This window comes from Pygocentrus nattereri, chromosome 9 (assembly GCF_015220715.1).
Source record: "Pygocentrus nattereri isolate fPygNat1 chromosome 9, fPygNat1.pri, whole genome shotgun sequence".
Classification (NCBI taxonomy): domain Eukaryota; kingdom Metazoa; phylum Chordata; class Actinopteri; order Characiformes; family Serrasalmidae; genus Pygocentrus; species Pygocentrus nattereri.
The window spans coordinates 19,147,810-19,164,349 of record NC_051219.1 but is presented as its reverse complement, the minus strand read 5'-3'; the positions used below and the strand labels follow the sequence as shown (position 1 = coordinate 19,164,349).

The following is a 16,540-nucleotide window of genomic DNA, read 5'->3' as shown; positions in this document are numbered from 1 at the left end:
TGGAGATGGAATTAGTTTTATTCTGTTTCTTTGTACGTAAAAAAGGGAATGTGAACATTTCCAGAGTGTGGCTAACGACTCCAGCAGATCTCACTATGACAGCTTAACTAAAAGGAGAGAACCAGAAGGACACACAGACACAAGAGCACTCTGGAACAGTTTGGCATTCCTCCACTCCACCGTCCATAAACCTGAGTGACCGCATGCGAGTAGCGGGACGACAGCACCAGAGTCTCAGTATACTATAATTTCCTGTGTCCATGGACCCCTGGATGTGCTGCCTTTATCTAAGGGGGAACATTAACTACCAAAAGCTAAACTGAACAAGTGAGTTTTCAGCCTAGATTTAAAGATTGAGACTGTGTCTGAGTCACGAACATTTTCTGGAAGATCATTCCAGAGTTTGGGTTTTATAAGAAAAGGCTCTTCTCCCAGCTCAACCTTATGAATTCTAGGAACTATTAATAAGGCAGCACTCTGTGATTTGAGTAGTTGTGATGGCTTGTAATAGGAAATAAGGTCTTGCAGGTCTTGCATTTTATAATCATTACGGAATTTAACAGGCAGCCAATGAAGTGATGATAGCACTGGGCCGATATGATCAAATTTCCAATTTAATGGATCTAATTTAATGATGGGCGGCACAGTGGCGTGGTGGGTAGCGCTGTCGCCTCACAGCGAGGAGGGCCTGGGTTCGATTCCCCGGCCGGGCGGCCAGGGTCCTCTCTGTGTGGAGTTTGCATGTTCTCCCCGTGTCTGCGTGGGTTTCCTCCGGGTTCTCCGGTTTCCTCCCACAGTCCAAAGACATGCAGTCGGACCAATTGGACATGCTAAATTGCCCCTAGGTGTGAGTGTGTGAGTGACTGTCTGTGTCTGTCTGTCTGCCCTGCGATGGACTGGCGACCTGTCCAGGGTGTATCCTGCCTTCCGCCCGAAGACTGCTGGGATAGGCTCCAGCATCCCCCCGCGACCCTGACGGAGAAGCGGCTTAGAAAATGGATGGATGGATGGATGGATGGAATTTAATGATCTATTGTTTATTCTTTTTTGTTTTCCTGCTTCTTTCTTGATCTATGTAGCTAGATTACATATTTTTGTCTTCTCTTGAGGCCCCCAGTTTTACACAGAACTGACATTCTTTTGGAATCCATATGATGAAAGTTATTACAGACGGGGAGACAGAGATGCACTCCTCGATAAACTTGCGAGACATTACTGTATTACTGTAATGGCTACACGGACACAGATTTTTTTTTTACATTAATAGATGCAGTAGTATGCAAGAATTTTGAACACTTCCTGTCCTGTCCTCAACTGAAGCACCTTTTTTAGCTTGAGGACAGGACAGTAAAACAACACCTTCTGGCTGGCTTACCTACAGATGTTTAGAGTGAAACCTTTGTGAGATTTTTTGCTTGACGTGAGCTTGTTTCTGCTGGGCTTATGCAGTTCAACGATCATCCAGAGAATTATAGAGCATGGAGAGCATCATTCATAAATGCTATCAGAGATCTTAATGTCTTAGCTAGTGAGGAGATGGATTTGCTTGTTAAATGGCTAGGCAGTGAGTCAGCAGATCACGCAAATAGGATAAGAGCTGTGCATATTAATCATCCCCAACAAGGACTTAAAGTTATATGGGATAGACTCAATGAATGTTATGGTTCAGCAAAGGTTATAGAGAGCTCCTTGTTTAAGAGGTTAGAGAATGTTCCTAAGATCTCAAACAAGGATAACCGTAGGTTAAGGGAGCTTGGAGACCTTCTCCTGGAACTTCAAGCAGCAAAGGCTGATGGTGATCAACCCATGGTATCAATCCAGTGGTGCAGAGGTTGCCATTTTAGCTGCAGGAAAAATGGCTCACACTTGATTCCAAGTACAAAGAGGAGCATAATGTGTCTTATCCTCCATTCAGCTACCTGGTGGAATTTGTGTGTCAAGTAAAAATGCACAATGACCCAAGCTTTAGTCTCTGGACAGTCCAAGAAGAACTATTAGGGCAGAACAAAAGAACATACAAACAAGATCATCGAAGGATTGTTGCTGTTCACAAGACAGAAATTCCTTCAAATAGTTCACCTGCTGAATCAAAATCCAAGAGGAACGCAGATCCAGCAAAGCACTGCCTCCTGCATATCAAACCTCACCCTTTGCCTAAATGCCATGGGTTCAGGGAGAAACCTATTGAAGAAAGGAAGGCATTTCTAAAACTACAAGGAATTTGTTACAAGTGCTGCAGATCCTTAGTGCACATGGCAAAGAACTGTGACAATGATGTCAAGTGTGTGGAATGCGGAAGTGACACTCATGTTTCAGCACTTCACCCAGGACCTGCCCCATGGTCCTTCAAGTCAGAATCTCTGGAGCATGGCGGGGAGGAAACCGATAGCCCTGTAGAAGGTGCTGTGCCTTCAGCTTGTACTAAGATATGTGGTAAGGACATCTCTGGACGCTCATGCTCAAAAATCTGCCTTGTCAGTGGGCCATCCAGGAAAAGCAGTATGCCTATATGCTGTATTAGATGACCAGAGTAAAAGGTCTGTGTACGGTCAGAGTTTTTTTTACCTTTTCAACATCACAGGCTACAGCTCTCCATACTCCCTTAAGACATCAAATCAAATCAAATCAAATTTATTTATATAGCGCTTTTTACAACTGATGTTGTCACAAAGCAGCTTTACAAAAATGGGAATCACAGCACAGAGAATCAGACAAAACACTGAACATAATATACAGAATATACAGAACCCCCGTGAGCGCTGAGGCAAGGAAAAACTCCCTCAGAGCTGGAGGAGGAAGAAACCTCGGGAGGACCAAGACTCACATCTAAAGGGGGGACCATCCTACCACTGGTCAGACAACTTATAAGTTAAACATTGAAAAGTCAATTTTACATCCACGCAGTTCTAATATATTCAGGTGTGTATAATCAACAGTGGAAACAATTAGAGTTCATATAGATTTGGATGTGATCTGTAGTGGAGAAGCTGCGTTCCAGAAACTTCCATCAGTCTGGTCAATCAGGGGGACAGGGGGACTTGAGGGTGGGACATCCATCAGTATTGGGCCGGACCGGTGGACAGTCAGTAACTCGGAGGAAGGAAAGATTTAGGAATTAGTTTAGACTGGATTTATGAAGAACAGAAAATGTAAAAAATTATCAGAGTGTGACTAATGACTCCGGCAGGTCTGAATATAACAGCCTAACTAAAGGGAGAGAGCCAGAAGGTAACATAGACACGGAGGCTCCCTGAGACACTGGCATTCACCCACTCCACCGTCCACAAACCTGAGTGACTGCATGTAGTGAGTGACAGCAGCACCAGCATCTCAGTTTACCCACAATTCACTATGTCCATGAACCCCTGGATCTGCAGCCTTATCTAAAGGGAATTAACATTAACTACCAAAAGCTAAACTAAACAAGTAAGTTTTTAGTCTAGACTTAAAGATTGAGACTGTGTCTGAGTCCCGAACATTATCGGGGAGATTATTCCAGAGTTGGGGCACTTTATAAGAGAAAGCTCTTCCTCCTGCAGAGCTTCTCTGAATTTTGGGAACTACTAGGAAGCCAGCACCCTGTGATCTAAGTAATCGTGGTGGTTCATAATAGGAGATAAGGTCTCTCAGATACTCAGGAGCGAGCCCATGTAGGGCTTTATACGTTAACAGGAGAATTTTATAGTCTATGCGGAATTTGACTGGAAGCCAGTGAAGAGCTGATAGGACTGGACTAATATGGTCAAATTTTCTAGTTTTAGTAAGGACCCTGGCTGCAGCATTTTGAACTAGCTGAAGTTTATTTAAGTTACTGCTAGAACATCCTGACAGTAGCGCATTACAGTAGTCTAGCCTTGACGTAATGAAGGCATGTACTAATTTTTCTGCGTCATGTAAGGATAAAGCATTTCTTAGCTTGGCGATGTTACGGAGATGTAGAAAAGCTGTTTTAGTAACATTAGATATGTGTTTATCAAATGCTAGATCTGAATCTATGATAACGCCAAGATTTTTAGCTGTTGAACCAGGTGTGACTGAGAAGTCGGCCAGATTCTGGACATGTGCTGGAATATTAGAAACAGAAGGCAGACAAGCATGTGATTTTCAGATAGAATCAATTAATGGTAGCATCACTTGTCCTTTGCCAACACTGATTGAATGTAATTTGATTCCTCACAATCGTCAAGAGATTGCTACACCGGAAGTGACGCTTAACTACTCCCACTTGAAACACTTGGCTAACCAAATCCCAGAGCTTGACCTACAAGCACCTATTATGCTCCTGCTGGGCAAAGATATCATTAGAGTCTGCAAAGTCCAAAGACAAGTGAATGGCCCATATGATGCACCTTATGCACAGAAAATGGGTCTGGGTTGGGTGATCGTGGGAGATGTGTGCCTCGGAGAGGTACACAAACCAGCTACAGTCAGCACTTACTACACCAACACACTAGAAAAAGGTCGTCCATCTCTCTTCGAACCATATCCTCACCGCTATCTTGTAAAAGAGAAATATTGCAACATGCAATATAGCAAATATTACAAAAACATATCAAGATAGATCACCATGCTGAAGACTATGATGTGTTTAAAAGAACAAAGGATGATGACAAAATAGTTCCTTCAATTGAGGACATGCAGTTCCTGGATATCATGAATCAGGGAGTCTACAAGGACAGAGATAACAGCTGGGTGGCTCCGTTAACATTTTGAGTAACTCGGCTATATCTCCCCAACAGCCATTCCCAAGCAGTAGAACGCCTGAACCCACTTCAAAGAACCTTCCAAAAGAAGCCGGAAATTAAGTTCCAGTTCTTTGAATTCATGAAGAAAATATTCCAGAGTGGCCATGCAGAAGCAGCCCCTGCATTAAAACCAGAGGAGCAATGCTGGTACTTACCTCATTTTGGAGTGTACCATCCTAAGAAACCATCTCAGATCAGAGTTGTTTTTGACTCAAACGCTCAACACAAGGGCATGTCATTGAACCAAATCCTCCTAACTGGACCAGATCATAATAACAACCTCATTGGGGTCTTCCTTCGGTTCCAAAGAGATGCCATTGCCTTTACTGTGGACATACAGCAAATGTTCCACTGTTTCATTGTTCGGTCTAAAGATAGAAACTTTTTGAGATTTCTCTGGTTCCAAGACAACAACCCAGAGAAAGAAGTGGTGGAATATTGCATGAAGGTACATGGGAACAGTCCTTCTCCAGCGGTAGCTATTTACTGCCTCAGAAGAGCAGAAGGAGTTCGGAGAGGATGTCAGACAGTTTGTTTAGCGAGACTTCTATGTGGATGATGGGTTAAAATCTTTGCCTACAGCAGATGCAGATTGCTTAGGAGAACATAGGAATCACTTGCTGCACCTCAAACTACACAAACTTGCCTTAAACAGCAAAGAGGTCATGGATGCATTTGCACCCGAAGATTATGCCAGTAACCTGAAAGACCTTGATCTAGGTTTGGAAAATCTTCCAGTACAGTGCAGCCTCTGCCTTCTGTGGGACTTAAACTCAGACTGCCTAATGTTCCGCATGTTGGATGAAGAAAGGCCATTCACTTGACGTGGAGTGTTGTCGACAGTAAATAGTCTATTTGACCCCCTTGGATTTGTAGCCGCTGTGACAATCCAGGGAAAGGCATTTCTCAGAGAGATCGCCATAGACTCCTCAGATTGGAATGCTCCATTGCCCCCTGACAAGGAGCAGCTATGACGAACGTGGAAACATTCTTTACTAGAATTACAATGCCTACAGATCCTTAGGTCATACTCTATTGTGTCATCAAAAGAAGCCAAGTTCAGAGAGCTCTGTGTTTTCTTGGATGCTTCAGAGATGGCAATAGCAGCTGTAGCATGTCTTAAGGTTGTGGACAAAGATGGGAATTGCCACACAGGATTTGTCTCAGGCAAAGCAAGACTGGCCCCACATCCAGAACAGACTATACCCTGCTTGGAGCTTTGTGCGATAGTAATGGCAGTAAACATGTCTGAATCCATCACCTCTGAAATAGACATCAAGATGGATGCAGTCACCTTCTACACTGATAGTAAGGTCGTAGTCGGGTCCATTTACAATGAGAAAAGGAGATTTTGTGTGTATGTTAATGACAGAGGATCAGAAGAAGCACACTTATGTGCGCACCAAGCATAACCCTAAAGACATTGCAACACGGCCAATACCCACTGTTGATCAGAAAGATAACATCTGGTTCACTGGTCCCAAGTGACAGCATTGTCCACAGTGGTTCCTGTGCACTTGGGATCCCATAGCTTTGAATGCTTCTCAAGCTGGAATTCTCTCACTAGAGCTGTCAGTGTTCTGATCCACATCATTCAGTGTTGCAAGAAAACTCAAAATAACAACACAGAGCAGTGTAAAGGATGGCACCATTGCAATTCAGCCCTGGCTGTAGATGCGCTCACTCAGAGTACAGCTGTTATTATCCACACAGTTCATCAGGAAGTCTACACTGAGGAGCTGGAATGCCTCAGATCTAACATATAACTCCCCAAGAATAGCTTGCTATGCATGCTAGACCCCTTCATTGACCAAGATGGCCTTCTGAGACTCGGAGGTCTCGGAGGAAACAGGCAGATCTTGGACATGATGAGAAAAGGCCCGTCATCCTACCATCATGTATCTACCCTCCTAATGTGTCACTTTCATGAGCAGACACATCATCAAGTTTGGTATTTTACAGAGGGTGCTATCCGGTCTGCTGGCTGTTTGATAGTTGGGGGAAAGTGGTGTGTAACCAGCCTCACTTTTAAGTGTGTGACATGTCATAAACTTAGAGGGCAATCTGAAGTGCAGAAGATGGCAGATCTGCCCCCTGACAGGCTGAGCATGGATCCCCCCTTTACTCATGTGGGCTTAGATTTGTTTGGGCCCTGGTCTGTATCTGCACATAGGACTAGAGGGGGCCATGCTGAAATTAAGCGGTGAGCTGTGCTTTTTACATGTTTGAGCATTAGGGCCATCCAAATCGAGGTTGTGGAGTCCATGGACTCTTCTAGCTTTATAGTTGCCTTAAGGAGATTCCTTGCTCTCAGAGGTGAACAGGTTCCTCACAGAACGTGGCTATACATGGACGTTCAACACTCCCCACTCTTCCCATATGGGAGGAGTCTCAGAAAGAATGATAGACATCACACAAAGAATTCTGGATTCCATGTTACAGCAAATGGGGTAAACCAAACTCACTATTGAGGTGCTCACAACCTTCCTGGCAGAGGTTACCCGCCATTGCCAAAAACAGACCATTAGTTCCGGTGTTGACTGACCCTTTGGATCCTTTCATACTCACTCCAGCTACCCTACTCACCCAGAAAGGGGGCCTTATCCTCTTCCAGGTGGCAACTTCCAGGATTCTGGATCCAGGCAACAATGGCGCAGTTCAACAGACCTGACCTGGAAGTGTGGTTCTCTAGCAGGATTTGCAGTCTTAGAGAAATGACTGGCCCTTGGGGATTGTAACAGATGTTCATCAGGAAGCATTTGTGAAGTTTGTGCAGACATAAAGGTGGATTTAGTAGATTGATTATTGATGTTATCATTAGTCATACTGTTGTATTCCACCATGTTTCCAGACTTAAAATCATCATCATCGTCGTCGTTAACCGCTTAATCCAGATAGGGTCGCGGTAGCAGTTGGAGAGCAGAGAATCCCAGATGACCCTGTCCCCTGCAACTTCCTCCAGCTCTTTCCCAGGGACCCCAAGCCTCCAGCAGGTCCTAGGACAACCCCGGGGTCTTATCCTGGTAAACCCCCCCTGGGAGGCATCCAGGGGGCATCCAAAGCAGATGCCCTAACGACCTCAGCTGGCTCCTCTCAATTCTGACAGGCTGAGCATGGATCCCCCCTTTACTCATGTGGGCTTAGATTTGTTTGGGCCCTGGTCTGTATCTGCACATAGGACTAGAGGGGGCCATGCTGAAATTAAGCGGTGAGCTGTGCTTTTTACATGTTTGAGCATTAGGGCCATCCAAATCGAGGTTGTGGAGTCCATGGACTCTTCTAGCTTTATAGTTGCCTTAAGGAGATTCCTTGCTCTCAGAGGTGAACAGGTTCCTCACAGAACGTGGCTATACATGGACGTTCAACACTCCCCACTCTTCCCATATGGGAGGAGTCTCAGAAAGAATGATAGACATCACACAAAGAATTCTGGATTCCATGTTACAGCAAATGGGGTAAACCAAACTCACTATTGAGGTGCTCACAACCTTCCTGGCAGAGGTTACCCGCCATTGCCAAAAACAGACCATTAGTTCCGGTGTTGACTGACCCTTTGGATCCTTTCATACTCACTCCAGCTACCCTACTCACCCAGAAAGGGGGCCTTATCCTCTTCCAGGTGGCAACTTCCAGGATTCTGGATCCAGGCAACAATGGCGCAGTTCAACAGACCTGACCTGGAAGTGTGGTTCTCTAGCAGGATTTGCAGTCTTAGAGAAATGACTGGCCCTTGGGGATTGTAACAGATGTTCATCAGGAAGCATTTGTGAAGTTTGTGCAGACATAAAGGTGGATTTAGTAGATTGATTATTGATGTTATCATTAGTCATACTGTTGTATTCCACCATGTTTCCAGACTTAAAATCATCATCATCGTCGTCGTTAACCGCTTAATCCAGATAGGGTCGCGGTAGCAGTTGGAGAGCAGAGAATCCCAGATGACCCTGTCCCCTGCAACTTCCTCCAGCTCTTTCCCAGGGACCCCAAGCCTCCAGCAGGTCCTAGGACAACCCCGGGGTCTTATCCTGGTAAACCCCCCCTGGGAGGCATCCAGGGGGCATCCAAAGCAGATGCCCTAACGACCTCAGCTGGCTCCTCTCAATTCTGACAGGCTGAGCATGGATCCCCCCTTTACTCATGTGGGCTTAGATTTGTTTGGGCCCTGGTCTGTATCTGCACATAGGACTAGAGGGGGCCATGCTGAAATTAAGCGGTGAGCTGTGCTTTTTACATGTTTGAGCATTAGGGCCATCCAAATCGAGGTTGTGGAGTCCATGGACTCTTCTAGCTTTATAGTTGCCTTAAGGAGATTCCTTGCTCTCAGAGGTGAACAGGTTCCTCACAGAACGTGGCTATACATGGACGTTCAACACTCCCCACTCTTCCCATATGGGAGGAGTCTCAGAAAGAATGATAGACATCACACAAAGAATTCTGGATTCCATGTTACAGCAAATGGGGTAAACCAAACTCACTATTGAGGTGCTCACAACCTTCCTGGCAGAGGTTACCCGCCATTGCCAAAAACAGACCATTAGTTCCGGTGTTGACTGACCCTTTGGATCCTTTCATACTCACTCCAGCTACCCTACTCACCCAGAAAGGGGGCCTTATCCTCTTCCAGGTGGCAACTTCCAGGATTCTGGATCCAGGCAACAATGGCGCAGTTCAACAGACCTGACCTGGAAGTGTGGTTCTCTAGCAGGATTTGCAGTCTTAGAGAAATGACTGGCCCTTGGGGATTGTAACAGATGTTCATCAGGAAGCATTTGTGAAGTTTGTGCAGACATAAAGGTGGATTTAGTAGATTGATTATTGATGTTATCATTAGTCATACTGTTGTATTCCACCATGTTTCCAGACTTAAAATCATCATCATCGTCGTCGTTAACCGCTTAATCCAGATAGGGTCGCGGTAGCAGTTGGAGAGCAGAGAATCCCAGATGACCCTGTCCCCTGCAACTTCCTCCAGCTCTTTCCCAGGGACCCCAAGCCTCCAGCAGGTCCTAGGACAACCCCGGGGTCTTATCCTGGTAAACCCCCCCTGGGAGGCATCCAGGGGGCATCCAAAGCAGATGCCCTAACGACCTCAGCTGGCTCCTCTCAATTCGGAGGAGTAGCAGCTCTGCTCCGAGCTCCTCCCAGATTGCCGAGCTCCTCACCCTATCAAATAGAGTATAGCCCGCCACCCTGCGAAGAAAGCTCATTTCCACCGCTTGTGTTCACAATCTCATTCTTTTGGTCATTACCCACAGCTCATGACCATAGATGAGGGTTGGGATGTAGACTGACCGGTAAACAGAGAGCTTTGCCTTATGGCTCAGCTCCCTCTTCACCACTACAGACCGGTACAGTGACCGCATTACTGCTGCCGCCTGTCCCAGCCTGTGGCCGGTCTCACAATCCCTCTTCCCATCACTCGTGAACAAGACCCCGAGATACTTAAACTCCTTTACCTGGGGCAAGTCCTTTTCCCTTACCTGGAGTGGGGATGCTGTCCTTTTCTGGGCTTAAAATGTGACAGAGAATTATGTGGATTTCTTTCTCAGTTTTACCCTACTCCAAGTGCCTTCAGTAAACAGAGATATACTGGAATCTCTTGTTCGTGTGGTTATTGGAGAGGAGTTTAGCCTGTCAATCTAAGCAAGGCGCTTCAGTTGAGAACAGGACACTTCCAGTCAAATTACACATTTTGTTGAATTTCTAAGGAAAAAATAAGTTAACCAAGGGAACAAACTTAAATATAATAATATAATATAATATTTTCCTGTACCATACTGGAAAAAGCAAAACATAAATGGCATGCACAGGCCACTATGTCTTACTTTTTTCAATATGTTAAATTTAGCAAAGAAACATTAACTGTGCATTAGAATGATGATAATAGAAATATATAAAAAAGAATGCCAATAGCAGTTGGAAAAAAATGCCACAGTGTACAAATATAAATAACACATCACAGATGACTTCATACGCCGAGAACTATACGATGTATCACAAATTTCAAGCTGCTGATTTGGTTCATTGGTGGAGCAGTAGCATGTGTTACAGCTTGCATATGTACATGCGTCATGTAACTGCCAAGATATGTTGCATGCAACTCGTAACGTGCATCTGTTTGTAAAGCCAGCCTAAAGAAGAAAACTAAAGATACTAGCAACTAAAAGAAATAATAACATTTTTGGGGGCAAGACTATACCATGCATTGTACTTTTTTTCAGGCACGCTGTTGATATATCTATTGATAAAGGTTGTGTATATGATGCAGTTTGAAACAAGATATAACAACCTCTTTGTGATCGTCATTCACCCTGAGGGGGGGATCGTAGCTTCTCAGGGCAGGGGGAGAGCAGCTGGTATTTTATTTCATTGAGTGGTCTAAGTGTGTGTGTGTGTGTGTGTGTGTGTGTGTGTGTGTGTGTGTGTGTGTGTGTGTGTGTGTTTGAGGAGGCAGACATAGTGTGCATTCACCTTCAGTCTAACTACAAGGGCAAGAAGTTCTGGCCAGCACACCAGGTTGCAGTCACAGACCTTAAGACCGCAGCAGTGAAACTCTATCCTTGTGTGAAGACATTTCTCGTATTGCAGATGTCCAGTGAATCACACTATAAATCTTCCTGAATCCTTTCTGTGATGCAGCTCTTACTCAAGCTTGTCTGCATCAACTCAGCATATACATATATATAGTATAGACCTGAAGAAAGGCACAATCCACATTCACTTACACACATACTCAGGGCTGTAGTAAAGATGTAGCCCTGCTCATGTTACAGCCTGTGGTTTGACAGAGCTGAGCTTATTGATGCAGCTATTCTGAAGCTGAGAGCAGAAAGAGGAGCTCTATTCTACTCTCACTGGGACTAAAACACTGTGTGTGTGTGTGTCTCTCAGCGTGTGTGTGTGTGTATGTGTGTTCAGGGAGAGAGTAAGACATGGTGTATAATTAGTGTGTGTAACGCATGGCTGGGCTGTGTTTTGGGTCTGGCCCAGTGCAGAATCTGCCCATTGACTCATTGGCTACTCCCGTCCAGCTTGACACACGATCCGGCCCCATGCACACTAGCCAATTAAAAAGTAAAGTCAATGGCTCCGCTAATTGATTTACTGTAGTGCCTTTTTTTGAGTGAGGGAGACTAGCTGTCAGAGCTAAGCTAACAGCTATGAGGCAGATTTCATTTCAGTGTAGAAGGGTAAGTAAAGGTGACTCTGTAACAGCCATAGTGAAGTGGAAAGAATTCTTTTTTTTGTTAGTTTTTTCCATTTTTTAATGGGGCAGTTCACTATCTTGACTATTTCAGTATCCCTGTCACGTGCATGAAATTTTTAGCTCACGATTAATTGCCATATATGTAACTGTGATTGTCTTTTCTTGTTAATTGTTTGCAACTATTAAAGTACAAGCCTAAAGTGGCCAAAATGATTGATTAGCTGTCTTGATTTCTAGCTGTTGATACTTAGTAGCTACTATTGGTTGCACTGACTTGAATTTATATATGCTAAACTGTTTCTATCACACAGAATCTACATTTTTCCATCACAGAAAAGCTATTTTTTTTTCTAGAGAGGGAAAATATAAATATAAACCACTGTCACCTGCATACATGCATATAGATTTAGCTATATAATTAGTAAACAAACTGCCCTCTGGATGTCCCATAGCACCCAACACACTCAATTCACTCAATTCCTTGTTGTGGTATAATTTGACTGTGAAATCTAATGATTATGGAAAATTATTTCAGACAGCTTAAATAATTGCAATCATCTCAAATAACTGATCTTCACAAATGGTTGTGGTTCAGTGATTATGTAATAATTGTGCCTCCCTGAATAAAATTCATATACAACTCAGGGCACTATGCAAAATATGTTTTTACACTTTAAACTTTCCACACTGTAGTTACAGTACCAACTTTGAGATTACAAAATTGAACTGAATTGAGCAGTATTAAAAAATACTTTGCAAAGTGAGCAATACTGTCTTTAAAAGTGAAGTATTTTGTCAGCGTCTTTTCAGTCTTCCATCTCTTTCATATTAATAGAAGGGCTAACTTATTTACGCTGGCAGTTTGGAGTTGTAGTGATGGTGACTAGTGTTGTACTTGGATCTGGAAATTATCGGTCAGGGTTAGAATTGTTTGGAAATTTCACTCACAAGTCACTGGCAAAATAAAAAACAGAAACCTTTAATTTTGCAATCTAGTTTATGTTAGCCTAATGTGCAGCTAATACGTTCATTGATGCACTTTGGACAGTAGTCTACTGAGTTAGCATCAAGCAAAGATACATTCAAATCTTTTCACTATCATGAATGGCTTTGGAGAAAAAAAACATCAGGCTAAGCAACCACAACTCAGCTTGTAAAGTCCATATAACATTTATAATTCTGTTCTTTCTTACTATTTGCAGACAAATCAAAGATGTACACTACAAACAGCTTTTAATGATCTTTGAACCTGGTTTAACTGTTTACCATGGTTAAATAACAGTCTTAACTACAAATGATTGTTTTATTTTCAAATTACATTAACTTGCGAAGCTCATTCATCTGAGGGCAAAGTGATGTCTCAAGTGTTTTAATAGCATGATGGTGTCATTCATTCTCATTGATTCATTCATGTATTACATTTATGACACTTCACTTTTGGCGGCACGTCTTGCCTCTGAACTGAGCAGAAATCTTTAATATAGGGACGTTATTGCTGTTTGCCTGCAGTTATTTCTGACATTGATCTCTGTGTGTGTGTGTGTGTGTGGTGTGTGTTCATGTGTGTATTTGATCTGCACTATGCTTTCATTTTATTCCACATACAGCACTCTGGAACTACAGCTTGGGCACCAGAAAAAGACAGTGAACAAAAAAAGGGAACAAAAAGAAAAATGTGCAGTCACAGCAGCAATGGAAAGGGTTAGAGGGTATGAGAGACCCTAGGGAGAGAGAGTGGCCAGGAAAAAGCACAGAATGATTTAAACCTTACTGATATATTCAAAGACTTTTTATTTGTCCACTTTAAAGGGTGTGTATTGTGTATTCTTTGTAGTTCATTGTAGTTTTTTGAAAAAAATATATATATATGCTGTAGTATTAAATTAAAAATAAGTTTCACAGCATACCTTTGCTCCTCAATCTGTACACAGATTGTATCTATTTACTCTATCTATTTACAGAAACTAAGCTGCAAAGACAGCATATTTCACTGCTTCACAACATAATTCACTGTTTCTGTGATGAAAACCAAAACATTTACACATATCTACCCATTCCGATAACAGCCCCACCCATTTATATTGAAGCTACAATATAAGACTGCTTCTTGAATGAGGTATAATACAGCAGCTAATCAGACATAGAGTTAATCTCTGTCCAAAGAAAAAAAATCGTGTTTGTGATTTTTAGTTTTCGATGTAATTTGAGCTTAGCAGATGCCTTTTACATTGTGTAAACATGTCATGATTAAAGGACCCATCGAAATGCTCCAAAACTACATGGAGTAAAATCTCTTTACATTAACCTATATTAAAAGTGAAGAAGGTTTTTGCCCTCTCCTGTAATGTTACCATATTACAAAAACTTGTTTTTCTTTGGACAATAACAACATGTGTCTTTGAGGCAGTAACTAAATTAGCCTGTTGAATTCTAAAGAATAGAATAAGTTTGGAAAATGGCTATGTAAAAATGAATTAGGACTGCTTTTTACTGTGATAGTTTTGAACAATCATGAGCACATATTCAGAATTAAACTCACAACGGGCTTTTTATTGATTTGTTTCTGGAGTAGCAATGCAAGTTGACTGAAGTGTGAAGCTTATTCCTGTTCATATGTCTCCTTGCTGAAAATTCTAGTTTGTGAGAAACAAATTAAATGACTATGAATTTTTGGCTTTGTATCATGATGGATCATGTTATTCCCATAACAAAATAAATGCAACAGCATTGAGAAATCTTATTCATAATGTTGAAAAATAGATAAATATGCAGAAATAGCCTTTTCTGCATCTATATTAAAGGGTTAGGGCTATATTAAAGAAGTTCGGTGTCCAAGCTGATGTCAGTAAAATTGAAAAGGCTTTATTATGTTTTCACCAAAGACAGCCTCACACATAATTGTCTCACTGGAAAATCTACAGCATGTGAATACACACCTTCAGTTCCTCTATACATTTGCTTCCTTTACTGAATTCACACACGCGTGTACACACAAATCTACAGCACAAAGAACAGCAGCGGCACTTTCAAAGCAACATTAGTCAGGGAAAAAACTCTCCCTCGATTCATTTTTAATGCACTTTCTTTTTATGATTGTCTGAAATCCCAATCCTTATCTGGCTCTCAGGCTTCAGAGTTTTCCTCAAGAGCTACAGCTTCCCTCACGGCTTTTTTTGTTCTTAATTGTGTTTTTGTTTACGGCTGCTGAGACCGAACTCAACATTCATAAGCTGATTTGTATACATACATAGATATTAGCGGTGCTGCCTACAAGAGGATGAATGTCATGAATAATTAATACTTCCGTTAAGAACGTGCCATCCCTCCTCCGAAGAAGCCCCATTAATATTGAAGAAGCTTAAGGCCTTGTTAAAAGGAGAGGGACGGGCATCAAATGAAGCTGGGAATAAAACAGGCACTTGAAAGGCATGCTGGGAGAGCTGGGGTCGGCGTTGTTCATTTGCAGCAGACAGCTTCCGCCCTGCTTGCATGTTCCTGAGTCACGGAAAGAGTTGATTACTCTTGGCGCTTAGTGCTCTGTACAATATACTAAAAAGGAAGTATATGAATATAAATGACTTAATAGTAAATCCAGCAAATGAAATTGAAAAAAATATGTGAGAATATTATGAGTGAGTAATTAGGGAACTATTTGGGAGGGGAAATATTTAGATTAAGACACTGGCAGTCAAAAGCTTGGTGATGCCTACCTTTTTAAAAAATGATAAAATATTAAGTAACTGATCAGGCTTGCAATAACTTTACTTTTATTATGCTGCAAGCATTTGGCAGACGTGTTTGTCCAGGCTGACTTAAAATGTAATCATTTTACAGAGGTAGACCATTCTGTTGTTCAGATTATTGCCCATGGACTCTTATTGGTGTAGCTTGTTGTTGACAACAAAAAAATCATTATGCCACATGGAGGGCAATGTTACCCACTATGCTGTACCAACCATATAAATGTATTTTTATACCAAATCATTTTGTTTCATAGCCTAAATGTTTTATTTTTTTGTGGCTCCCAGGTTTAAACTGAAAACCTCTTGATCTGTGATAAGATGCACTAAGCTACACTCATATACAGTCAAGGGCATTTACTATGTAACCTAACACACAGTAAATATAAAACTGTTTAGATCTTGCTATTTTTCTTTGCCAAAACTGAAAGAACAGTCAACAAAAGTCCTGCCTTAAAAGGCTTTACACATTGAACATGCTTTATTCTTGCAATTTATTCAGATGACAGTAAACCAATTCGAGCATATCTATCTTTCAAATAAAAAGATCAGAACCTCCAAAAGCAGTTGAATCTGTGCTACAAATATCCTAGTTAAATGTGGAGAAACTCAACATTTCAGCTTCTGAATGGAGTGATCAAGCTCCCCATGCTACTTTTACTTTTCCAAAATAGACAATAGCTGTTGTCCAGGAGCAAAAAATTCAACCTTGGTTGCACTTAAAGGTATTGAGCCTGTTTGTTTTGTGAGTTTTTTGTTTATTGGCAGCTTTTTTCAGTTTTTCTTTCAGCGTGTCCTGATTTTCAGTTTCAGTGCAACACTTTTGTTAAACATCCCAACACTTTGTT

General features: G+C 42.2%; 1 protein-coding gene across 2 annotated transcripts in view; it reads left to right on the top strand.

The window, feature by feature from the left end:
- The window catches only part of plxna2 (plexin A2), a 280,254-nt gene that overhangs the window by 178,733 nt on the left and 84,981 nt on the right, over positions 1–16,540 (top strand). The window lies entirely within an intron of this gene.